Source organism: Furipterus horrens, unplaced genomic scaffold, assembly GCF_987537825.1.
Source record: "Furipterus horrens unplaced genomic scaffold, mFurHor1.1.pri manual_scaffold_6, whole genome shotgun sequence".
In the NCBI taxonomy this organism is placed as follows: Eukaryota; Metazoa; Chordata; class Mammalia; order Chiroptera; family Furipteridae; genus Furipterus; species Furipterus horrens.
Genome location: NW_028327176.1, coordinates 7,726,066 through 7,752,744, shown reverse-complemented (window position 1 = coordinate 7,752,744; position 26,679 = coordinate 7,726,066). Strand labels below are relative to the sequence as shown.

The 26,679-nt window shown below is 49.2% G+C and overlaps 1 protein-coding gene across 1 annotated transcript in view; it reads left to right on the top strand.

Moving 5' to 3' along the window:
* CYRIA (CYFIP related Rac1 interactor A) overlaps positions 1-26,679 on the top strand; it is a 96,966-nt gene that overhangs the window by 28,964 nt on the left and 41,323 nt on the right. Inside the window, exon 2 of the mRNA XM_090280935.1 lies at positions 13,452-13,604. The gene's annotated coding sequence lies outside the window, so the exon portion shown is untranslated. The remainder of the gene's footprint in view (positions 1-13,451; positions 13,605-26,679) is intronic.

The window sequence follows — 26,679 nt, the reverse complement described above, 5'->3', positions numbered from 1 at the left end:
TTGAGACTATAGATTCCTTGAGAGGCTTGGCCGGCCCCTGCCTCCCGCTTCGGTCCGGGCTTCTCTCCTGCTCCGGCCATCCCCAGCTCCTTGTCTGCCTGCCCCCCTTACTTCCCGAGCTTCCTCTCTGCTGCCCCCCTCATTGCCTTGTGATGGCTCCCGGAGCCCCCCTCCTTCCCCACTCGCATTCTCATGACCTCAACCAGCCCTTCCATGGCCTTTCCCTGACGCCTCCATCCGCCGGATTCCCACCGAGTGGGTGAGGTCAGGTGCTGCTCACGGGGGACTCCACAGCAGCCCAGGCTTTCCACTGTAGCAGCTGCTGCCCTGGACTTGTGGTCCCTGACAAACGGTGGCTCAAAGGACCAGTTTTCACCTTTACGATGAAGCCAAGGCAGTATGCTTAATAAAGTCCGCAAGGCATTCAGCACTTGATCATAAAATGAGCTTTGTGTTAGGTGGTTCCACCCAACTGTGAACTAATGAGAGTGTCCTGAACACACTTAAGGCGGGCTAGGCTAAGCTATGCTACTTTGGTAGGTGAGGGGCGCTAAATGCATTTTGACTCACTGTATTTTCAAGTGCGATGAGTTTATCCGGAGGTAACCCCATCATCGTAAGTTGAGGAACACCTGTATTTTAATTGTATTTTTTCTGGCAGCGCATGAGCCCCTAGCAAACACGAGTGAGGTGCCGCTCAGGGTCTTCATCTGCGAAGTAGAAGAAACGCAGGAAGCTTGTGATAGGCCGCAGGGGTGGGCCTTGGTGGGACGCTCCCTCCTTAGTGCTGTTCCTCCGGATGCACTCCAAGCAAGGACTCAGCCCACCACGCAGAGTTTGGTGACTGTCCTGCATTCCGTTCAGGTGAGTGGCTGCATCCAGACTCCAGGATGAAGCCGCAGCCGCCGCCCCATTCATCACCTCCGCAGACCCAAGCCCTGGGCACCGTGCCCAGTGGACACATTTAAGAAGCAGGTTAATCTCCAGAGTCTGTGGTGTTTGATGTAGCACTGAGTCAACACACCACCGGGGACAAGCAGGTCATTAACGTTGAAGGAGCTCACAATTCAAGAGACTCTGCCCTTGGTGGGCTGTGTGATCTCAGGAGATTCACCTAAACGCTCTGAATCGGTAAAATTAGGGGAGGGAGCTGGTTACATAAAGCTATTTTTTAAAATAATTTGAGATTATTTTGTATGTACATTTGGCTCATAAAGGATATTCAGATATATTGGCCATTATTGATATAAAAAAAGTAAAGCTTGCAATCTATTAAGTCAGGAAAATATTAATAAAATAGCACAATGATGTTGCCCTGATTGAAGGAGTGATCATGTGGTTGCTTTGGACTATACCACATTAAATAAAAAAAGAAAAGATTTTGTTTAAGGCCCAAGTGTCAGAACCAAGGAAATTCATTAGCCGTCTAGCCTTTGGAGCATTTCTTTACCTTTTCTTTTTTCTTTTTTAAATTAATTGTTTGTTTACTTATTTTTAGAGAGAGGGGAAAGGAGAAAGAGGGAGAGAAACATGACTGTGCGGTTGCTTCTCACTCATGCCCCCAACTGGGGACCTGACGTGCAACCTAGTCATGTGCCCTGACTGGGAATCGAACCGGCGACACTTGGTTCGCAAGGCCGATGCTCAATCCACTGAACCATAGAAGCCAGGGCTCTTTACCTTTTCTTAGCACGGGCTCTCCTCTCTCCATCCTGGGCAGATAAGGCCCCTGCTGCAGGGCAGTGGGTGTGAGGAGTGAAGGAGAGGCCGAGCCCACACAAGGACAGAGCTGGTGCTGATGAAGTGGTGGTTTGGAAATGTATCTCTCTGAGGGTCTTTTGCTTCTACCCTGTGTCCTTGGTCCTACCTGGATTGTAACCAGCTTGTTCCAGAGCTCCAAGTAAGTCTTGGAGTTGAGCGGACAGAGACTTAAACCAAAATGTTTTTTCTGGATGCGACGTCTGCATTTGCCTGGGAATCAGTGAGGGGCTCAGAGCAGCACTGGGGCAGCGCCTCGTCCTTGGGCCACGGTCCCTCATCTATAAAGTGCGGGGCTGGGCAGACAGGTGCCCAGGGGGCTTCCAGCCCTGGCATTCTGTGCGTCTCATCTATTAGAGTTGAGTGAGCTGTCATTCACAGACCAGAAAGGGCAAATCATCTCATTATTCTGCTCGTAGTTCTGGTGTCTGGGACGCCGCTGGGTCCTGCCACATCTAGAATTAGCTCTGAACCCTTGGGCTTTTAATTAAAGGGCTTTGTGAGTCAGATGGTTTATGGGGAGATTCAGATCTTCAGGGAGACACCGAGGGAGGTCCTCTGTCTGGTCATCGACTCCTTGAGAAATCGGCTGTCACTCTCCATGTCAGGACGGGGGATGGGGAGCCTTGCAGGGGACTTCCGGGAGAGGCTTGCGGTCAAGCTTCCATCTTAGGCGCCCTGACTCCAGGCCCTTAGGGCCAGTTGGTGTGTTCCACGTCACTGCACGTTCCCTTGTGACTGTCTGCGCCGTCAGCCTAGTCTGACTCTGATACTGTTCCCCTAGTTGCCATGAACCCCGGAGTGTGTCTTACCCAGTGCTGTTTCTGCTTCCGGTTTGTGCTAAATGTATTTTCAGTCCCGAGTGGTACAAGGGATAAAAGGATTGTCTACAAAAGAGTAGGCTGTGTCAGAAGAAGGGCTGCCTGGTGTGTGTTTTTAGCAACTACCTCCGCAGAGGAGGGTTTGAAAACCTTACCTTTCAAGAAGTTCCAACTCGTATTAGGAAGTCATTAAATAAAATTGCTCTCTGATCAGTGTCGCTGTGGCCACCAGACTGGTAATTATTAGTCTAAATGGAGGGCCCAGGGCTGGAATGTCACACCACTTTTTTCCCTGTACCTGGCAGAGGAGGTGACACCGCAGTTGTCACATTCTTCTACCTGTTGTCATATGGTGGGCGGGGCATATGCACTCCCTGGAGTGTGGGCCTGCTAGACAGAGCACAGTAGGGTTTCCATTGGACCCTTTTGGTTTTCCCACAAAGCACTATTGAGCACCTACTGTGTGTCCAGCACCACATTAGGGCAAGAGCTCTGGCGTATTCTTGCATCGTCACCTGTAGCAAACCCCACAATGTTCTGCCATTGACCTTCAGGGTTCCTGGCCCTGTTTTTTACCACTTTCCTTCATTTTTTTTCCTGGATGCTGATGTGTTCAAGGAACTTGAATTGGCCACTGGGTTTGAATCTCTTTCTGTCCGGGTTTCTCAACCTCATCGCCACTGACATCTTGGGCAAAATAAGGCTTTGTTATGGGGATGGTCTTATGCATTGCAGAGTGGTGACGGTATCTCTGGGTGCCAACAGGACCACACAATTTCATTGGGACCCACAAAAATGTCTGTAGATGTTGCCAAATATGTCCTCATGACTTTATACTGACCATAATGTCCTCTGTCCCCTGTCTTAGTTTATACAGGTGTGTGTAAGGAAAGCAAGAATTTTGTTCCCTTTAATAAGGTAATTGAGGACCAGAAAGAGAAGAAACTTGCCCATCACAGAGTGAGTTGAAAACAACTTACATTTCCTCTCATCCCAACCCAGTGTCCTCCTGGATCCATTTAGTGGTAGGCTGGTAAATGTTTCCTAACTGGTTCCCTGGGGGTAAAACAAAACAAAACAAGACACACCAGGTTAGGAGTTCTTGCCAACGGTGGTGTAAATCCTCCATCATTGCTGGTTTCTACTTATCAGATCTCACTGAACGTCAGGTTGGGAGGAGGTATATAAAATCAATTGGCTCTGCCAAGCCGGTGTCACCTGGCTCCAGGTCACACCAAATCCATGTGTACTTTGCTCAGATATTCATCTTGCTCCCTCCAATTGCCCCCCACCCCCATAATCACACACGCTTATTACTGTGAGGTGGGATGGGGAAGCATCAGCCTCATAAGGGTTTTGATCATCTGACTGGATGAATATAGAGAAATTAGAATGGAATATTCTTCCTCCCTTTTTTGTTGAATGAACACTTCTTTCCATAATCTTCCTATTTAAGGGCTGCAGAAACAGTAGGACCGTTCTCAGAGCAGCTTCCCTAGGGAGCTGATCAGTAGGACCTCCTGGACCGAATGAACCCCTGGGCAGGAAGTAAGGGTGGGTGCTCAGCATCACATGTGTTGAATGTGCAGCGTCTGGAGGTACGAGGCAGTGAGGGCCAGTGGGCTGTTGGATGTGCTGTGCTAGATGGAGCATGGGGAAGGGGGTTGGCTGGGGCTGCAGTCCGGAGAGGCGCTGTGACTTCTCTAAGTCCTCAGTGTCCACGTGGGTGAAAGGAGAAATCGTAATCTTCTTCTCACTGTGGAGACAAGGAGCAAACGCACTATCTTATATCTGAGCTTCAGATGCCTACTCTTCCCGTTTGTTCTTTGGTGGATTGGCCAGTTGTCATAATACCGAAAACTCATCGAGCCTAAGGACTTAGCTGGTCTTGTGTTTTTGACCTTGGCCATCATTCTGTGCCGTCTGCTCCTAGCCATCTTCTCTGTGGTCCAGCATTAGAACTGGGGAAGCCTGGGTCTGTGGGAAGAACCCTCCTCTAGTGGTCAGGAGATCTGGTTTCTCATCCCACCTTTAGTGCCACCTCATCACCTAACTTCAGGGAGCAGTTTGGTGTGACTGGCTGTGGGGAGCCTCAGAGGAGGGGTGGGAGCATGTGGTAGCATTTGGACTTGATTCTTGAGGGCTTTAAGCAGAGGAAATGCATCATCAGAGGTGCACTTCAGAAAGGTCTTTCTGCAGGGCCCTGGGCCAGAGTCCAGGCAGGATGGAAACAGGAGGCCGGTACAACGGTCCAGTCAAATGTGATGGGGCGACCCGTGGGCACTAAATGCTGAGCGGTGCAGATAGCAGGTGCCGAGAGTTCAGAGAAGGAGAGGTCAGTGTGAAGCAGGGTGTCATCAATATCAGAGAAGATGTCATGGAGGAGGTGCAGCCGCTGCTGGCCTTGATGGATGACAGAAAGAATGGAGGTGTACGTCTGTTTGCATATCAGGGCACAAAAACACAAAGCTGCAGTAAATCATAGGCGGCTTCCACTGAGAGATTATATAAAGGATGATTTTCATTTTGTGTGGACTTGAACTTGAACACTAGGCTTAGGAATATGGGGTTTTACTAGACGGTGGGGTTCTCACAGGGAGAGAACATTTTCTGTGTTGGTTTCTGTGGGGAGCTTACGCCCAGCACTTTCCTGTCCACAGCCCCCGCTCTCTTTTTCCAGCGTCCAAGTGCAGGGTTCTTGGGACCCTGATGGAGGGGTATGTGACACACCCCCCACAGCCCTGTGCTGTCAGGGAAGGCAGAATCTTCTTGAGTCCTGAGGTGGAATGAGGCCTGAATGCTGATCAGATGACTCTGGATTCACCTCGCAGGAGGGACCCAGGGCCGAGAGCAGCTGTGCTATTATCTCGGTCAGTCGCCAGTGTTTGCCTGCCTAGGCCAGGGTGACTGTCCCTCCGCCGCAGAGTAGATAAGCTGGCTCCCAGCTGTCGCCGGTACCTTCTCCATCATTCTTCCTCGCGTCCGCTCTGACTCTCTCCCCTTACTGAGAATAATGGAAATTCCCCGTTGTCTCCCTTGCCTGCCCTGTGAGAGCGTATGTGGATCTGTCCACAGAGGTGAAGGATTACTAGCCTTGTAGCATCTGAGTAAAATTAGATTGATACTTTCTGTGGAGTAAAGCAGAGCTTGACGGGAAATGGGACAAGCCAGATAGCATTACCTCTAAGGCTCCTGCGAGAAAACTGAGGTTCAGAGGAGTAAAGTGATTCCCCCAAGGTTGCACAGCCAAGAGTCGGTGGGGTGAGAACTAGAAACCAGCCATCTGTTGACTTCAGCACATTCCTGTTGGATTTGATGGGGGCATTCTGTGGGAGATGCTCCTTTTCATGGTTTTTTTTTAGCAGAAGTCTGCCTTGTAGAAAATTACTTTCTCAAAGATCAGCGTATATCATAGGTTAAGCTCTTATAGAAACACTTGGTTGAAGGGCTGTTCTATACACTGAGGGTCCCAAGTTCCAGAGTGCACTTAGAGAGATTTAGGGTCAGAGCAGAAATCAGAGCCCAGATCTCCTGTTATTCAACCCACAGTGTTTTGCTGTCTCCCAGCCTCATGGGGTAAGTGTGGTCTTCATGGAACATCCAGTGTAAACCACCCAAGAGGTAGCCTGTGTTGGTGGCATTGTAGGCCAGGGGACCCTGGGGAGCTCGCAGGTGATTTGTGTCACTTGGTGATGTTTGCCATGCGGGGACCCATATGGTTTTGGGTACACAGCTGGGCTCGCAGGTGCTTGGTGTCACTTGGTGATGTTTGCCATGCTGGACCCATATGGTTTTGGGTGCACAATTGCGGCAAGTGTTTGCAGATCTCTGCAGCAACCTGGGGTCACCAGGAACTTGGGCAACAAGTGGCACCAGCCAGGCTGGCTCTGAGATCACGCTCAGTGCTATCTCGCCGTGCCCCCATTTCTTAGGCAGCGCTGGGCTTGAACTTCCATAACAATGATTTACTCTGATAATCTAGGTCAGCTTTGCCCCGCTTCTTTAGAGGTAGTTTGCATTTGCTGAAGTTCAAATAGGTACCGAGTACTGCACTGGCCACTTTTAACATTGGGTAACTCATAACGACCCTGCAATGGAGCTGTTGTTTTCATTACAGAGACAGGGCAGCCAAGGCCCCGAGAAGTGACAGTTCTCAAGGGTTGGGTTGGAGACCCCAAGCTCTTACTAATGCTCCCCAAAGCGTTTAATACACCAGCTTACTGCTGGACATCACAGTCAGCCTTGGGACACGGAAAGTCCTGCACAGCCTGACACCAGCCTCTTTTCAAACGGTGTCGCTGCCACCTCTCTCCTGCCTGCCCAGCCACGCTGAGCTGTTCACTGTCCTTCAGGAAGCCGAAGGTCACAGGTGCAGTCCTCAACGCTTGTCATTTGTGCAGGGCTCTGGATGAGTAAGACATGCCCCTCCTGTCAAGAAACTTTCCATCCAATGGCAGAGATAAAAGAAGAACATAAATAACTACAGTACTTTAGAAGAAGAGAAAGCTTGTGGGGTCTTCGAAGCAGCCCAGAGAGGCTTGCTGGTGCAGAGAGAGCAATCATTGTAAGATATGCATGTAACAGACTTTGCACCTGAAGATCAGAGAGAAGAAAGGAGGGACTAAAGGTCCCACAGCTCAGCCAAGGCCAGGTTGGGGGTCAACCCAGGTCTCCTTGCTTCACTGTGAAGCATTCATTCTGTATCAAGGCATCATCCTGTCTTGTGGTCAGGCACGGCCTCTGAGGCCTGAGCTGTTTGTTTCTGTCTTTAAATTTTTTTTCAAATTTATTTTCAATTACAGTTAACATGTAATATTATATGTGTTTCAGGTGTACAGGTGTACAACATAGTGACTAGACAGTTATATACATTACGAAGTGATCCCCCGGTAAGTCTAGTGCCCATCTGACGCCTTACTTAGTTATTACAATGTTATTGATTATTCCCTATGCTGTTCTTTGCCTTCCTGTGACTGATATTATAAGTGGCAATTTGTACAGCTCCATCTCTGTCTTACTGCTGCCTGTCTGGTGGGGATGGGGCAGTGTCAGCTGCTGACGGCTCCACCTGTTAAGTCCTTATGGTGACAGTCCTTGAGCTGCAGCCCCAGGAAGAGAGGAGGGGACGTGAAATGCCCCAGGCTATCTGAGATTTGATTGTACTGCTGTTTGTGGTTGCCAGAGAGAGGACACTGACCCCCTCTGACTTCTAACACACCTCCTACTCCCCACCCCAGAGGAGGACCTGATGGGAAATCCTGTCTGAAAGAGAAGGCATTGACCTTGGCAGTGTGTTCAGTTGAAAAACGGGGTGGGATTTTCTGAATTCATCAGCCAGTTTGACCAATGCTGTCCTGCCGTTCACAAGGGGCACTAACCTTAATGGCTGTGTAGGTGGGAGAAAGATCAGAACAATGATGAACCACAATCCTGGGAAATGGAGCAAACAGAGCTTCAGAGTAGAGACCTGGGCTCCTGTCCTGGTTCTGCGGCTCCACCACCCCTTGTCACTGGTCACTGCCCCCACCCCTTTCACCCTGTGCCAGGTACCCCATTTGGGAGCGATAGCTGGGCCCCTCTTTGGCTGAGGAGCACAGCGGTTGGAGTGAGGGCTATGACATTGAACTTGGGTTCAGATGTGCACTTCATTACCAACTCTGTTATGAATGTGTGTGCTGTTAACCTTGGGATGGTCACACAGGCTCTCTGAGTCACCTCCCAGTGCCTTATCTGTAAAGTGTGGCTAATGGGAGACCACCATTTTCAGTAGAATCGAAAGGAGGGCCAAGGGAGACAATCAAGGGCTGTGACTGCAGCCTGGTGCCTTGGGGGAGAGTCAGTGCAGTGAGGCAGAGGGATAGTCTTTTGTCCGACCACCGTCAACCACTCCTTGGCCTCTGAAAGTCTAGGGTTGCCTGAGCCCAGGCCACTTTGGTTGGTCACCATCAGGTCTCTAGGCTGCTTCCATGACAGGCTCCCCACCATGGGTTCCCAGCAGGCCGATGTGGAGGGGACTGAGTTGGAGGGGAGACCTGGGTTCTAGTCCTGGCTGCTCCAGCGGCGCTCTGAGTGACATTAGACAAGTTTCTTCCTTTCTCTAGGACAGAGGCATCTCCTGAATAATACCAGTAATAGTAATAGTAGTAGTGGGTTGAATGGTCCCCCACCACCACCCCCTGTGAATGTGGCCCGGTTTGGAAAAAGGGCCTTACCTCTTTACTGAATGCAATCGCTTACAGAAGCTCCTACACAAAGCAGGTCACAAGCCCGGCTGTTTGCGTTCCTGCAGGAGGAGGGCCCAGAGCCCTGTTACTGGACTGTCCAGGTGTCTGGATGCCCCTCAGTCCCCTGAGCTTCTGTAGAGAGCTATTAGAAAATCTCTGCACTCATGTCCCATGATTCTCCGCGATTCAGTAAACATGGAAGCGCTCTCTTCCGAGAAGAGACCAAAGGTGTTACTTTCTTATTAGTATTTACGTTACCTGTATTGCTGGATGAGTTTGAGTCAAGACTATGTTCTGGTTTCAGAAGAACAGCAGATTTTTCTCTTCTTGGTCAGAGATTCTTAGAAAAAAACAAAAGCCAGCTTGAAGTGCTGCCTCAGTCCTCCCCAGGCCAGTGGGGTAAAAGGGGAGCTCTTTGGCCCAAGGGTCCATCTGCACCCTCCAGGCAGGGTCAGTACCTGCTGGCGGTGGGGAAGGACCTGCCCTGTCCTAGGAACATGCTACCCCTTGAGAAAATGGGGTCTTGTGTCCTGCCGGTGGCCTTCAGAGTCTCCAGGCAGACAGGGCAGCAACGGCCGCTTCCCACGTGGGTTGTCTGTCCAGCTGCCTTAGGTGGCATGAGACAGGGGAGCCACCTTGTCCTCAGGTCGGGAGGCATGGCTGGTTATTGAAACAGCTGGGCTTTGGGTTCTAGCTGCCAGGGCACAGGGACCCCAACAGTCCTATTAAAACACATGGCTGAGATGAGCCACACCCTTGCTTCCCGCATCCTGGCGTGACTGCTTTACAACCGCGTTGCATCAGCCTGTTTTATGCGGAAGGACTAGAAGCCCAGCAGCTTTGGAAGACATTCCCGTGAGCACAGGGAGAGCCGAACTGTAGCAAAGGAGTATTTGTGTGAATTGGAAAAGAAAGGGGGTGGCCCAGGACGGTTGTCTGCCAACACCCAGGGCACAAAAGTGACTGGCCCATGGGACTGTGGGTTATGCTACGGTGACCATCTGTCCTGTGTGCCCGGGACAGTCCCGGTTTATGCCCGTTGTCCCAGTGGCATTAATGGTTCCCTTTTCACTCCCATAAGTATTTGGGTTTAGATGATAAATTCCACGGCCGCCCTGATTGCACGTGACCATGTGCATGCACTGGCTGTCGACGCAATGTGGGTAACGCAGTAAGTAAAACCCAGTACCTGTGGTTTGTCTTCACTGCATTGAATTTATTGGTTAATAAAATTACATCGGTTTCCGGTATATAATTCTATAATCCAGTCCCTGTGTGTTCACCACCCCAAGTCAAGTCTCCTTCCACCACCGTGTGCTCTGACGGCTCACAGGTCAGCTGTGGGTTCGCTTCCTCGCAGTCATGGGTGAGGCATGACACCATTTCACAGCACGTGTGGTTTACAGGTGGGGATTTCATGGGACAAATGTCATGGAGATTGTGCTTCGGATCCTTTCTCCTAACCGACTAGCTCTTAGACCTTTAGAAAAATTGCTTAGTATAGCTCAGCTATAAAGTAGGAGTACAGCAGTCCCTCTCTATATCGCGGTTCACTTATCACGGCCTCACGGTATTGCGGGATTTTAAAAAATATTATATTTAATTATTTATCGCGGATTTTTCGCCATATCACGGGATTTTGCGGTACTGTACAGTAAATACTAAAATGAATGTAAGGTCCCTACTTCGCGGATTTTCACCTCTCGCGGGGCGGTCTAGAACGCAGTACCCTTGATAAGTGAGGGATCAATGTAATCATACAGCCCTCAGAGTTGGTGGAATTACTAAATAACCTATGTAATGCATCTAGCTTACTTTCTAACATATAATAGGTTGCCAACAAATGGCATTATTGTTATTATTATTCTGTGACTATTATTCTTTTGGCTTTAATCTCGCCATCTCTGAAGTGGTGAGGGATGATCCCTATCCTACTCTGCCCCCCAAGTCTTTATGGGGCTGAAACTGGAGCCTAGGGTCCCTGTGAGTATTGTCGTGTTTGAAGTAGGGACATTGGACTGCATCTTGCTTGCCTGCCAGAGGGTCCCTTCCCTTCTGGATTCCCAAGACATCATCCCTTACACCCACCCTGATGACCTGGCCATCTCAGGCCCTCCCTCTATCCCCTCCCCAGCCTAGCCTGCTTTTTCCTCCCTCCCACCAAGCCATGCTGTGTAAGCACCAAGGCCAGATGCCATTTACTGCTGCTGGCTGACTCGAGGCCATTGTGGAGGATTGGGGCAGGCTGCCACTCAAGGGAGGCCGGGGACCAAATTCTGGTCCTGCCTGCCCAGCACCTGTCCATATTCCTACCTGGAGTCTTGCCACCTTCCCTACCTCTTGAATAAAGGTGTCGTCTGTTCACAGTGTCCTTACTGTATTCCTTATTTCTTTCCGCTAATTTGCCTTTCTGTAAGCCCCACCCTCTTTTTTTTTCTTTTTAATGTAACTGCTTGGAGAGAGAGTATTACATAGTGGCCTGTTAGGTCTGTGCACTCCTCGTCCCTTCCTGGTACCCATCAGGAGGCCCTACGCTATTGTTAGTATTAGTATTGCAGCATGGTTAGGTTATTAGTACTAGGGGTGTCTATTTGTGTGGTTGTTAAATTTACCAGGTGATTGTCATCCTTGATGATGTCCATTGGGAGCTGGGGGACTTTTATAAGAGTTCATAAACAAGTTGGACAAAATACTCTGGAAGCGCCTTAGAATCATGATCTGGAGGAGACTCACCCTTCTGTGGGCCTGACCCTCTGAGTTTTGTGGTAGAAGAAAGCGGGGTTTTTGCTGGGCCCAGATGGGTAATCCAAGTCCCAATCCCATACACTGAAAGCAGATTATAATTTAGAGAGCATTTGAGAAGGGGAGCAGCGGGGTGCGATAACACCCCTGGAGACCCCGTCACTTCCACAGCTTCCCTCTCGTCTCCGGGTCCTTGTGGGGCACAGCTGGCCTCAGCCACAGCCAAGAGGTGAGAGACTGGGTCCTACCATGAGATTCTCTGGGAGTTTGTTCTATTCTTTGTCCGCCCCCGAGTGCCCGTGGGAAACAGTCCCTGCCCCGGGGCCCCTTTTCCTGAGGCTGTGCTCTGCGGTCGCCCTGTCTGGGCACACACCCCAAGTCTCTCTCTGCTACCACCACCATCCGCTTTCTCAAAATGCAGAGCCACCCCACACACATCAGCTCAGAAATCACTTTCTCATCAGGCCCAGGACTTCTCAAAGTTGCTGTGTTTTCTCTATCATTTCCTTCCCTCCCCCCTTCACTTCCTGTTTTTTCTTCCTCTTTCTCCACCCCCAGCCCATCTCTGAGCGCTGTCCCTGTTGTCTGAGAACAGGAACCAGCATGGAGCGCTGAGCAGCGTGACTTCCTGACCGGCTGGCCCTCTCTCCGCCGCTGCGGGCTGGAGCCAGAGCGGCCGGGCTTCTGTGGGGCACGTGAGCCCCGGCCGGGAGCAGGGCAGGAAGCCGTGGCCTTTAGAGCCCGCATCTGAAAGAGAATCTCAGAAGAATAATCCTTCATGCCCTTGCAACATTTTATAGCTTCCCAAGAACATTCTGTAGCTTTTGAACTAAAACACTGCAAACTCCTAGTGTTTGGCCGGGTACATAAGAGTCCAGTTTAGATGAGCAAAACCTAGATCTGGGAGTGAGATATGAAATATGAGCTTATTAGCGATTCTGCACCACATTCTCTTTAGGACTCTGCAGATCATTCTTAGCTCTCTGAAGTCTGGTCCCCTAACCCTCTGGAAAAATGAAGTTAATGGCATTTATGAGGACAAATTAGGGAAATATATCTATGAGATTCACATGGCGTGCCTGGCAGATATTATTTGCTTAACAAATGCAAGATCCCCTTTTTTTTTTTTTTTTGGTTTTGGTTTTCTGCACAGAGGAATGGCCCTTCAAATGTGCAGTAGCCAGAAAAGTCACCTAATTAATGATACCCATGTGGGGAGAGGCCACGTCTGTTACTGTGTTTTCCTGATACATGGAGGGAGAGAGAGAGAGGCAGACAGAGAAAGATATACCGGCTGGGTGCAAACATGCCTATCTCTGAAAAACAAAGCCCACCCCCCACTGTGCTGACAGGTCACGCTGCTCCATAACAATATTTTTCTAAGGGGAAACAGGGAGAACCATCCCAACCACATGCCTGAGGTGGACTGTTTTACTAATTTAGCTCCCAGGGGGAAAACTACAAAAATGACAAAAACAGCAATCTGGAAAAAGGGCCACCTCCCTTTTTTTTTTTTTAAATCTGTTTTTAAAAAATAGAAAAAGAGAGAGAAAGACTTCCCCTTCAGGGTCAGTGACCAGTTGTTTGAGAATTCTGCCAGACCATGTGGCTGCTTTGTAAAAAATTCCAAAGGCCAGAGAGTCAGAGACACGTTCTCAACAGGATTCCTCTTCCAGGCGGCCGACACTTAAAGGAGGTTGTTTTCTCCCCTGAGCCTCAATTTCCTCAACTGCAAGATGAAAGCATGAGACAAGGTTATCATCACATTGATTTCTTTCAGCCCTGGGAATCTATGATTCTGGGACTCTGTTGTCCTTAAAAAAAAAAAAAAGAAAAAGAATTTGCTATTAAAGGAGGACAGGAAATGGCCTCTCGCAGTAACATGACTTGCATTCCCTTTTCACAGATTATCACTCCCTTAAGGACAGAGAAACCACGGGACTCCGGAGGGCCACAGCCCTGATTTGGGGAGCCAGACTTGTCTCAGCCTGACGGCAGCTCGGCGGGTTCATTCCATTGGCCTGAATTGGTGAATCTGAATCACAAGAGCTATTTCCAGGTAAGAAGCACCTGGTGCAGCTCTTTCAGGGTGGGGACTGTGTGACAGGCATGCTTCTAGAAAGTATTCCGGATGGGCACTTCACCAGATTTGTCATCTTTGATTGGAAACCATGCGTCCTAACGCCACATACATGTAAAAGGGAAAAAAAAAAAAGAGACCTAATTAATCACCGATACGTATTTCAAGGTAGCTGTCATTCGGGAGTGGTTAAAGGTTCCTGAGTTCTATCAGTGCATTCTGAGTGGGAGCGACCTTGAGACTGTTGAGTGCCGGACACCAAGCAGAGCAGTTAGAACTACGTGCAGGAGGAGAGCGTGTTAGAAATGTCTTGGGTTGCATGTTTTCTTTTTGTTGTTGTTGCTGTTTTCAGAATCCATTTCGGATTAGACCCTTGGGGTTTCTTTCTGGCCACCCAGATTTAGCCAAGCAGGGGAGAAATCTGGCTGGCATGTCATTCGCTATAACATTCTGGAGACAGATTCAGTTCATGAACTTGTCGTCCAAGAGCCCTCGCAGGGCACAAGGTGCCCCTTGTCCTCCTCCCTCGCCACCAACACGCTGGCTCTCTCGTCACCTCCCTCCTTTCTTACCTCCCAATCAGTTATGGACGCTTTTCTTCTTATCTACAAAGAGAGGGTCACATCTACTTGAACTTCTTCATTGAACTTGGACCTGAGATGAGCTGACATCCCTTCCCGATGATTATAGATCTATGAGGGATCCACCCCTAGACTATGTCACATTAGCATCGCTCCTCTAATCTGGCCTGGCGACCCACACTCACAGGATCAGGAGTCAGGAAGGATGTGCCCACATCCCTTACCCTTCACTGGGTGCCGGGGTCACCTTCTGCTGTCCTCCCTCCTGAAGTCCTTCTTTTTCATTGAGAGATTGTGAGTTTCCTTGAAAACTAAAACCAGAACATTTTATAAAGCTGAGGACAGTAGAGAAGGTAAGACCAGGTGGTTTCTAAGGTATTTTCCAGTCCTATGTTTCTAGGTTCATTTTATCCCAGATTTGTTCCTCATACCAGATTCCCATTCACTGGGGCACAAGACCTACCTTGTGCGCACCTTCTTCTTTCTCTTCCTAGTGTGGTTCCCTGAGCTGTTGCCTAATTCAGAAGGAGGAGATGAGTTTCAGAATCAGACAGGCCTAACTTCAGGTCTCAGTTCTGCTGTTGATCAGCTGAGTGAGTTTACCTAGATCATGTTAAATTCCTGATCTTCTGTGTCCCCATCTGTGATTCTCACCACAAGCCTATAAATTAGAATGTCCTGTCCCCGTCCTACACGTCACATGGCCTGATAAGATGTATGTATGTCCATTTACCTGTTCACAACCCTCAGTCCAACCAGAACACAAGCTCCATGAGCACCGGAACTCTGTTGTTCCATGCAGTACCCCTAACACCAAGAAGGACACCTGCCGCGTGGTCCATGCTCCGTACACATTTGTGGAATGGATGGACAGCTGGATGAATGAATGCCTCACACAGTAACAGACGAGGAAGAAAGCCAAAGTCATGGTCCTGGATGAACATGTGCTTGAAGCTAACTCTTGCTGAGTGCCAGGCCAGGACATCTGTCCCCAGATGAATTGATCCCAGCTGTCAGGATATTCCCCTGGGTCTTGAGACTATGCTGGTCCAGAGGAACAAGAGCTGCTGGGAAGGAGTTTGTTTTTGCCTAACACCTCCTGTAACGAAGGATGGGGTCATGGGGCCAGGAGAGGGGTGGGCCCTGAAGTCAGATATAACAGAGCAAGCCTTCTGGATGGCTGGGCTGCAGAGGGCTCTCTGGCCAGAGCCAAGGCGAGGGAAGGCTGCTATTGAGGACAAGCTTTGCAAGCCGAAGCCTGTTAACAGCGTCCCTCTTCTGTAACAGGTTGGGACTTACGGTGTGTGTACATAAGGCCTGGCCCTGGATTTGAGGTCCAAGACTCAAATGGATCCCAATGAAGGATAAAATCCATATTTAAATAGCTCTAAATAAGGCTGGACAGGGAGAAAAGCTAACATTTTTGGAGGTATAATATAAGCAAGGGAAGGCCTCCCTTGTCCCACGTCACTGGAGTAGGATCTGGACAAAGTGAGGGAAGGAGGCATCTGAAAGGCCCCATGCAGAAAGCGTCCCAAGTAGAACTAAGGACGGATGCTCTCGTCTGGGAGAGTTTAGCTATTCACTCAGAGACCCATCTGGGCAGTAGGTACTGAGGCTGGAAATGAATGAGACAGGGGCCCATGGACTGGCGCTCGTTCCAGGCTGCTTGGGGAAGTTGCACCCATAAATTAGACGGAAGTGAGCAGTTGTCCTAATTTGGTCATTGTGGAACCAAGTTGCTAGAGTGGGAATTTTCCACGGGAACTACCCACAGGTCATTTCTACCAGTTTCCTTGGAATTCATCTGCCTAGACCATTGCCAAGTCCTGGTTTCAGAAGACAGGAAGGATCCGTTCATTCAGCAGACATCTGAGAGCCTGTTATACGTCAGTGCCAGTGCTACACACCAGGGGCAAATGGTGATTAGACTCAGCCCCTGCCCTGAAGTTCTTTGTGGTTTTATTGGGAGACTTACTAGTAACTAGACAACACACACTTGTCAGTATTGTATTAGAGTGGGAGTGAGGGAGCCCAGAGGAGGGATCCCTGACCCGCACAGAGGGGCAGAACAGGCAAGCTCCCTGGAGACATGCCATCTTCACCCAGTCCTAAAGGTGACAGGTCATCAGGTAGGTGAACAGCATGGAGCGTGGGACACTCCCAGGGTGGGGTATAGGAGTTTCCAGGCGGAGGTGAAGCGTCAACAAGGGCCACCCCTTGGAGGACTGTGTGCAGCGCCATTCACTGTGGCTGTGGAAGGCAGTGTGAGGTGACTCAGGGACCACAAGACTCATCACAATGAGGGGCTGGAACCTGGAAGGTCTGCCCAAGAGGGTTGCGTCTGTCTTGAGGATGGTGCAGAGATGGGAGCAGTTCTTTAAGCGAAGATTGATGGCCTGATAAGATGGGCGTTTTATGAAGCAAAGGGTCTAATTTTATTTGCCCTTTTCCCCCAGTTCTTTAAAGTGCTTGTTTTACACCCATTTCTGGTAATGTTCTAAGAGCACAGTTTCCTCAGCTGAAAAGAGGCTGATACCATATGAACTGAATGAGATGTCCATTGGGAGTGGATGGGTCAGGGCATTTCCACCACTGAATGCCTATGGATGTTAAGTGTGAACAGTGTTTCACATGCAGTCCTGGTCTGCGCCTTGGTGGGAAACAGTGAGAACAGGAGCCTTGTTTCTGATGGGAGAGTGTGGCTGACAAGAACCCATGCTATTCCAGTAGAAATCTTGGGTTTTAGGTCTTGATATATTTTCTCCTTGTCAGAAAATGAATAGGTAGTATCCATCTCTTAACCCTCTAAAATAGAAGTGTTCTCTTTAGAAATGTATGAATTCATTAAACAGATAATACCTGAGTGCCTACTATGTGCAAGACACTGAGCTAGGCCTGAGAGCATCAAAACAAATCAAACATGATCAAACCCTCAAGGAGTTCATGAGCTTGGGTGGGGGACGGGGTGGCAATAGTCACAGCAGCAGATAGTGAGTAAGAGCTTCGGCATGATCAAAGTGATGTGGATACAGAGAAGGAGCATCTCTCTGCTCAGGGAAGGCAGGGAAGGCTTCGAAGAGGGGCCGTGTGAGCTGGGCATTGAAGGATGAGTAGGCGCTGGGACCTAGGAGAGAGACGCTCCTGCTACTGAACAGCACTCCGTAAATAAGGGCCAACACTCGATCCTCTGTGATGGCGGTGGGGAGGAAATAGCCAGAGTGACTGCAGAGCGTTGGGCGCAGATGAGGCCTCAACTCTGCCTTTTAGAAACTCAGTGGAGCCACCTCCTCGCCCTCCCACCTTGTCCCCAACAGTGACTAAAAATAACTAAATGGGCTCATTTGAGTTGATCTCTTTTCTGACTCCACGGAGGTGTGAATGAGCAGAATAGGAGTAGTAAAGAAGGAGAGAGGAGAGGAGGAGGAAGCCAGCTCCATCATCCCCCAGCACTGCGTCCGCAGCATGAATGGCGCCAGGCCTCTCCGGGGGCCAAGGCCAGCTTCTCAGAGAATGGGATCTGCTTCTTTCCAACGAAAACTGCAAGAGACTTTTAAAAACTGTGTCTGTCCTTCTACCTTCCTCTTAGAAAAATATGCATTTTTTTGTGGGCAGGTACATAGGTGTGCTACCTATGTGTATGTATGTATACACACATATGCATGTATGTTACATAGAATTTATTCAACCCAGGGCGGAACCTGGGGCCGACAGCACCCAGGCACACTTGCTGGCTGGAAGATGAAAGGATGGGTTGGAATTGACTGTGCTGAACTGCACGCTTTCCTAGATATGCCCAGGTCAGTGCACCTCATGGTATTGCGTGTTCACAAGCACACCAGGAGGGAGTTTGGGAGCAGTTGATCCAAGGCTCATAGCTACTGCTGGTCAGGAGTCATCACCCGCTTCTAATCGTCTCCCCTTCCACAGCTCATGCCATGTCACCCTCAGATAAATAGGCGAAGCTTCTGGTAAACCAATGAAGAGCAACTAAGAGTCTCCCTTGGACGTGGTCCTCGCCTAGAGCTCCAAATGCAGAACTGGGCAGAGCAGTGGCGTCTTGTCATGGAGTCAAGGATGCCTGTGTCTGAAAGTCCTCTCCAGATTCCTCTGGTGCTGGCAAACTCAACATGCTTCCAGAGATGGGGAGCTCACTACCTAATAAGGCAGCTAGTTCCAGTTCCAGGCACTGGACACCCTTCCCTCTCTACAGAGTCATCTCTAAACCTAAGCACGTCTCACTTCTGCTTGGCTTACACATCTCAGTATCTGCCGCTTTAAGAGCAGGTGCTTTGCTCTGATTGGAGTCTTTCCATTTCTCCTTTTGGAGACCAGTTGCCCTCACCAGAGCTGGGGCTTTCTAGTTTCTGGCTCTTGGAGGACCTGTTAGCTCTTCCTCGTGGGCTGGGCTGAGTATAACACATAGAACCTGGTTTCCTCTATTCTCCCTCCAAGGAGGACCTCACCGTGAACTTTCTCTCACTTCCTTCTGTCTAGAACCCTGGCTGTCCCCCAGTAAAGTAAGCATTTCTTTTAAATGCTTTTAATAGACATAAGATGAAGTTTAAAAAAAGAAAAGAAGAAGAAGAAGGAGAAGAAGAAGAAAAATGAAGGAAAAGAAAAGGAAGAAAGAGAAGAGAAAGGAAGACAGGAAAGCTCATAATGAAGGAAAGAAAAGTTTCTGCAGCCTTCGAGTTGAGTTGGGCTCTAGTCCACGCTGTGACCCCGGCTCACCTTTTGACTTGGGACACCCTCTTCCTTTCACCGTGGTTACTATGGGGGACTTGGACTTGACCATCCAAGTGCTTCCATTTCCAGACTTGCCCCCAAAGACAGTCTTTGAATCCTGCTGACTCCCCAGGTGGTCCAGCAGGAGCCCAGGGTGAGGTTCGGCATGTGCATCACCTCCGCCAGGAAGCGCCTCTGGATGGTGAGAAGTTAGACCCTTCACCTCTTCATGGAAGGGCGGCCTCCATCAGTCGTGGAGCGCAGAACAGCTGATCCCGCTCACAGAGTAAAAGGGGGCTTGACCTACACCCCACCCTCTCCTGGGGTGCTGGGAGCCCTGGTATAGCTGCAGTCTTGGCTCGTTCTCTTGCTCTGGTCTCTGGCTTCCTTGCAGCCCTGCCTTTGCCTCTTCTCTGGGTTAGAAAATAGGACAATCAGCGTGGAGTGTTTGGCCCCAGTGAGCCTGCCTTTCTCTGGTTGGGTCTTGTAAGCTACTGGCGCCCCAGGATGGAGACTTCACATGACGTGAAAAGCAGGAAGAACCCAGGGGTCAGGACCAGGCTGCCAAGTGGCAGAAAAGTTCTGCAGAATTCTTAATGCTGAGAGCAGACTCGGAAAGCATTTCCTCTGAGGACCTAGGCTTGGCCATTAGCGCCCCTGCAGGACACCTCTTTCTTTCTCTTCTCTTGACTCTGCTGCTGGCCAAGGAAGACAGAGGATGGCAGTCTTGATTGTCTTCAATTGCTATAGCGTGGGGCACAAGGAACCTGGAAATGTGATGACATTTGCAAAGGCACATGTCCCTAGTTTTAAGGAATGCCATGTGCCAAACGTTGTGCCCTGGAGTGGACCTTAGGTGAGGCTGGTTTAATTGTGATCATCGTGACTGCTGTGTTCTAGTTAGGAGCACAGATGGGGCCACACTGCCCAGGATGAATCCTCCTCTGCCGCACGCTAGCTGGTGAGCTCAGCAGTCATCCCCTGTCCCATTCTCCAGCTTCCCCATCTGTAAGATGAGACAGTCAGCCAAGCCTGCCCCATAAGGCTGCTCTGATCATTCCATGACTTAATATGTGTCAGCTCTCAGAGTGGGGCCTGGCGCACAGAGTGGACACAATAAGCGTTAGCTATTTTTACTTTGACCTAAAACCTCAGTTGAATTTTCTATTACAAATAAGTTTCTGGGACATGGTGTGAGTTCAGTTATTTCATCTTCTTCTCTGGGCAGAATTAGTCTTAGATGATGAAGGCTCAAAGCTGACGTCAGCGACACTGGTAAACACAGACATATCCCCAGTGTGTGACACCATTAGCACCCTCGGAGCATTTTAGGGAGCCAGGGGCCTTTCAGAGGAACTGCGAGGCCTGGAGTGGGGCTGGAGTAAGGAGGGGATGGAGGCGGGAGATGGGGGCAGACCAGACGGCACGTTGAGAGATGGCGGAGTTGACTCTGATGACTTGGGGATCGGGGTGCCATTCTGAAAGGGGAGCTGGAGATGGCAAAGGAGAGAGGAATTGCTTGATAGGGTTTTTTGGTTTGGGTGCAGAAGGTAAATGCCGCCTTAAGCCTTTTTGATGTGAAATGCCTGAGGACGCCAGGTGGCGACCCTGCCACTTGGCCCGGCCCCAGTGATGGGGAGGAAGAGGGGTCAGGGCGTGGCCGTGGAGGCCCCTGCTGTCCAGACAGAGTTGCTCCCTGCAAAGTGAGCACAGGCCCGTCTGTGTGCTGCTGAGAGCCCGGCCCGGCCTCGGCTCCTCCGGGCCCCACAAAGGCTTGCTTGTTCTCCCCTGACATCAGACCTCGCCCTCAGGATTTCTCTGTCCTTCTGGGGCAAGATCTCACACAGTGATAATAGAGGGAATGGGAAGGGAGGACTGAATGAAGGCTGGCTCGGGCGTCGCCATGCCAACCAGAGCGGAGGGTAGGAAGATGGCGCCTGCCATGGGCATGGGCACACCTGCCAGGCCACACCCAGGACAGTGCCCTGCTGCTGAGCTTCTGGTGGGAGCGAAATAAAAGCCACTGGTATTGGCTCTGGGAGACGCTAGCTGTCTGGTCAGTAATGGACACTATATTAGAGGGGCAGATTAAGTAGCTGCTGTGTACAATACATTGATTGTTTAAGTAAGGAAGCATTTCACTTAAACAGCTGGATTTTCTATTTTAGCAAAGATTTATAGAGAGAATTTGGCCTTGGAAATTTCAAGAAAGCTTCCTGTTTAGAGGGATCTGTGAGATCGTCTAGTCTTGCTTCTGTCTGATCCTTCTTTCAAGTGAGTAAACCGAAGCTAGGCAAAGAGGAGGCAGTGCTGAACATGGAAGGAGTGAAGAATTTATGGCCATATAGTCTCAAGCTGCAGGACTGGGACAAGCATGTAAAGCACTTAGCACAGACCTGGCCCTCCGTCGGGGCTCCATCGATGCTATTCCTGGTTACTTTGTGAACTTTCACTTGTGCTGATCAATAAACGAGATCACTTATAAAACAAAATGCATATGAAGCAGGTACAAGGGAAACTCCTGATTTTATTCATCCTAAACCAACAAGTCCCAAAACAATCATCTAGTTATAGATGCAGGAGGAACAGGGGATTTGACATTGAAACTTCAGATGCTGAGTACAGTGTCGTGGCTCTCAAACTTGCGGCCAAGGTCATATACTAGTGACTAAAAGGTGGGCCGGCATCTCCACGGCCCCTTCGGGGTTCTACCCACACCACACTGGTCTCCAGATAGGCCAAGATCACTTTGTGCGGCTGGGACTGAGGAGTGGCCCCAGACCTCAGGTTTGACTACCACCATGCTGTCTTCCAATGGAACTAAGAAGGAGCCTAAACAGGCTTTGGTCTGCCTCTGGGGCCTGCGCACCCTTCAACGAGGGAAGGGCAAAGCTTTCAAATACAGTCATCTGTGGCCGCAGACACCAGCCTGGGAACGGGGCTGCAGGGTCAAGTTGAAATCAGGACAACACATGGTTTACTCATCAAGAACAGGGTTGGGCTCAGACATAAATTTGGAGATAAACTGGGTGAGTTTGTTTGTTTGGTTCAATTGTGGTCTGGGTTGGTCAATCCAAACAGGGAAGTCCCGTGGTGGCTTTGCTCCCTGCTCTGTGTATGGTGAGTTTCCTGCAGGAGCACCTCCAAAAGAAACGTCCCACTGTCCCTTGCCATCAGCCCTGGGGTGCAGGTCACTAACGGGGTCTCCCACTATCTTCATTTGCACTTCAGAGTAGTTTCCAGTTCCACAGTACAACCAGAAGTGAACATTTCTCCAAACTGAGTGATAGGCACTCATTTTGATAAGTTTAGAATAGGATTTTAGGGTTAAAAAAGAAAAATGTTCCTCTTTGCAACTGGGGTCCAGTTGATTTAGCCCCAAGACAGATGTTTCCCTTGGTAGAAAACGTGATTTAAGGAATTAGCAGAAGGGGCCGGGGAGGACATTTACTAAGCCAAGTGTCTGGATCTATTAACTTTTCATCCTCAGATGTCCTGGCTCCTTCTCTGGCAAACTGGTAATGGCCAGTCCTTTTGAAATGACCTTGGACAGTAATTGAGTTACCGCCTGGGGGCTGCAGCTGTGGGTTTGAACACATTTCACAACTAAGAGGAGGAACATTCAGGGTGCTGAAATTGATCCCTCTGCTTTGTCTGTTTGTTATTTTATTTTTTTTTTACAAACTCCTGTTTTTGTACTAGTACCAACCCAGATGGGGCCTGGAGTTTTTAATATGAGACGATATCGCCTCTTAGTGGAGAAAGTACATAACTGCAAGCTCTTGAATTTGGCCAAAGAAAAGCTGTTTATTTAATAGAGTATATCACTTTAGTAATTCAAAGTTTAATTACTGATCTGCTTTTGCATTATTGTGAGAATTAATTGAGATAATTTGGGAGCAGCACTTAAAAATTACAGGGTTATCTGGTAATGAGAATTTTTGGAAGCAGGGGACTGATTGAACTAATCTTTTTTTTTTTTTTTTTTTAAGATTTTATTTATTTTTTTTAGAGAGAGGGGAAAGGAGGGAGAAAGAGAGGGACAGAAACATCAATGTGCAAGAGAAACATGGATCAGTTGCCTCTCATGCGCCCCCATCTGGGGACCTGGCCCACATTCCAGGCATGTGCCCTGACCAGGAATCGAACCGGAGACCTTTTGGTTCCCAGGCCGACACCAACACTCAGCGTGCTGAGCCACACCAGACAGGGCATGAGGCAATCTTCTGAGTTTTCAGAATTTCAGGTTCAGAGTCCCCCTGTGTCAGCTCTGAAAGGTATTAGAAGAGGTGGCTGAATATTAGCAACAGGGTATGTTCAGTTGTTCATATGGATAAAGACAGGCAGGCTGCGCTGATAACAGTAGCTTTATTACCACAAAAGAATGTCACTTGCACTGGGAACCTCCTTCTGCCCACTCCTGTCACTCCTGTGTGTCAGAGCCGTAGGAGGGCAGAGGTCAGTTCTAACCTGAGAGCAAAAGTGAGGGTGAGGGGTGGGGGTGGGCACATGTGTAACCCGACAGGGCCAGTAGAAGTCTTCCAAGTAAACAGAGTTTTTGTTACACTGGTAATTTCTAGAAATTTTGAAAAAGCTTATTGTTTATTCCATCTAAAGGCAGCCATTTCCTGGGCAATGCAAACAGACTTCCAAAACCTTTCGATCTGTATTAACAGCTTTGTTTCATCACCTCCTGAAATTTGGTACAAGCCAATGGGTATCCCCAACCTGGTGTCTTAATGTTACAATTTTGCTATTGTTGTATTTGCATTGAGACCTGAGTTGGACTTCTAGTAGGGCTGGGACCAGGGCGGGGGTCCTCTGTGGCTTCTCAAATTCCAAAGGAAAAGCACCTGAATTAGAGAAATTAAATTAGACCTTTGAATACACGTGATCGATTAAACCAAGCTGCCCAAGCATTGCCTAACATAGGGCCCCCTTTATTAAATATGTGAAAATCATTTGTAGTTAGCTTATTTGTGCATTTAATGATGTTTGATGCTTCTAAAGTACACAAAGGCTTGAGAACAATTTCTCTTGAGGAGTTGAAGCATCCTCCCTGACTTTGGAATCACTGCTGTTCACAGCGATAAATGCTTGTAGCCCGCCCTGACCATGGCAGTTTCTAGGCAGCATGGCGCATTTGAAAGTGCTGGGACTCGGTCATCACCATCCTTCCCGGCAACTTTAAAACCCAAGGGCTTCACAGCACAAGGCCAGGGGTGCTCCTCGAACATGCTGTTCGTGTGCAGTTCTGCTTCCCAGGCGGAAGTTGCATCCCATTTCTATTACTGAGCTCACGGTTTGGCATGAGGTCACCTGAATATATATCTAGTTATTGTTACACGTTCTCACTGCATAAAACTCTAGTCTCTCAGCACAAGGAGGACTTTTCCAGATCATGCACCCAATGGGTTCCAGGGGATAAGGATGAGACTCAGAGAAGGAGAATGACCTTCCTCAAGGTCTGATAGCAAAGAGGTGACCGAAAAAAGATTAGGACGCAGAGCCCATGACTCTCTATGCACTCCATGGCCTTACAGAAGCACTCCAGTCCTTGGGATCTTCCTCGTCCTTCAGGCTCAGGGTTACACATGACCTGTCTTACCCTCCTCGGCTGCCAAGACACAACATGCCTAGGCGGGTCCTGCTTCCGCATTCTGGTTTCCGATTTCCTACCTAATCCGTCCTCAGCTGATTCTCCTGACCTTTCCTCCCCAGCATGCACTTTGTCTTTTATAGTCCCATGATATCCCTCATGAAGACCATGCCCACCCACATGCATTTCCCCATCCCCTAGAAGGAGGACGTCTCTCCCATCCTTATCCAAGAGAGAGTGTGGGACCAAAATATGTCCTGAGCGCCTCTCCTCCCAGGGGATAAGGAGGAAGAGGCTTATGCTCATTGAAGGAGAACCTCCAAGGGATCGTGGGAGTGCTGTTCATGAATGAATAACCTCATTCATTCCACATAGAGGTATGGAGTTCCTGCTACGTTCCGGGCCCCAGTCTGAGAGTCAGGGGTGCATATGCCAATGGAGATAGAAGTTTAAAAAAATAAAGACAGTGATTGGGGGGCGGGGGGGGCGTGAAGTACTGTTTTGGACAGAGTGGTTAGATGGGGCTCCAGTGAAAAGTAAACCCTGAACAGAGACCTAGAGAAAGACCATGCAGATATATTAGGGGCGGGAATGTTTCAGGCAAACGGACCAGCAAGGACAGAGGCCCCGGGGCAGAAGCACACGTGTCACATTCAAGAAAGAAGAAGTGAGGAGGTCAGAAACAGCGACTAGCACAGCAAACGCGGGAGAGATGTCAGAGGCGGGCTACCTTGGAGTAGCATCACCATGGGCCTCGTTGCTGACTGTGATAAGGACCTTCTGTTTTCCTCTAAGCGAAACAAGAAGTCCTTGAAGGGGGTTAAGCAGGGGACTGACATGCAGTTTTTAAAGCTTCACTGTAGCCGTCCCAGTGCAATTGACCAAGTAGTTGGGAGTGGTTACGAGTGAGGAGGTCTGTTTTAGGAGGCAAGTATGATATTCTGGACAAAAGATGGTGATGACCTGTGGCTTGATCTCGAGCACTGATGATGGAGGGTGTGGGAATGATTGAATTTAAGATACACCCTAAAAGTAGGGCTGATGGAATTTGTTAGCTTGGAGATGGCGTATGAAAGGAAGAGAGGAGTCAAGGATGACACCGATATTTTTGGACCGAGCATGTGGAAATGTGGAATGGCTGTAATTGCTGCTGACTCAGACAGGAGACACTTGGGAGGGGGCAGATTTTGAGGGGAGAAACCAAAACTTTAATTTTGAGTGTGTTAAGTTTGAAGTGTCCATTAGAAGTCAAGTGGTCAATTGTTGATATGAGTCAGGAGACAGTTATAAATTTGCAAGTCATCAGCATATGTACTTTAGGATGGTATTAAAAGCCTACACAAGTATTAATATTCTATAGGAAAGAAGGATTCTTCTTCATGGCCAGGGGAATAGAACTGAGACCAGTGGGTAAAGCAATAAAAATTACAATAGTAATAGTGATTATGGCAACCACCCTTTAGCGTCTGGTTTACATATGTTGTCTCACTGCTAAAAACCACTCTTGAAGAGATTGAATTAATCCCTGTGTTACTCCTGTTGAAGCTCAGACTCCAGAGAGGTTAAGTAAAGATTGTTAAAGACGTTGATTAAGACCACCCAGCTAATTAAGGGCTGAGCTGGGATTCCAAGCCAAGTTCATGTTCTTGGTGCTACACTGACCATCACGAACTGGATCACAGCTCGGTTTAAGAAGTTCAATGGAGCGGCCTTTCTTTCATCTCGGAGAAATACAACTTCGCTGAGACTTACCGCTGAGCCTGTCCTGGAAGCGGGCCATTCAGATGCCTGGTGAGGCTGCATAGAGGGGCTGCCCCGGGCAACACAAACACATGATGTCAAGCAAGGGAGAACAATTTGAAAAAAGGTTAAAGAGAGGAGACCTTTGGAAGATAAAGTCATATTTCTGCTCTAAACACTGGCTGCAGTTTCAGCAAAGTTTCCACAAAGATAACCATGAGGCGCTTATTGATTTCCTTTGCCAGTTTCACAGGTCAGAGGGCAGCACCTGCCCTGTGGAGGCAGGTGGAGAAGGGGGAGTGCAGGCGTTCACTGGACACTGGCCAGGCGGCAGGCACTGGGCTGTGTGCCTGTCGCTTCCATCACGCCTGCCTCAGCCAGGTGAGCGCAGCGAACTCCATCTAGG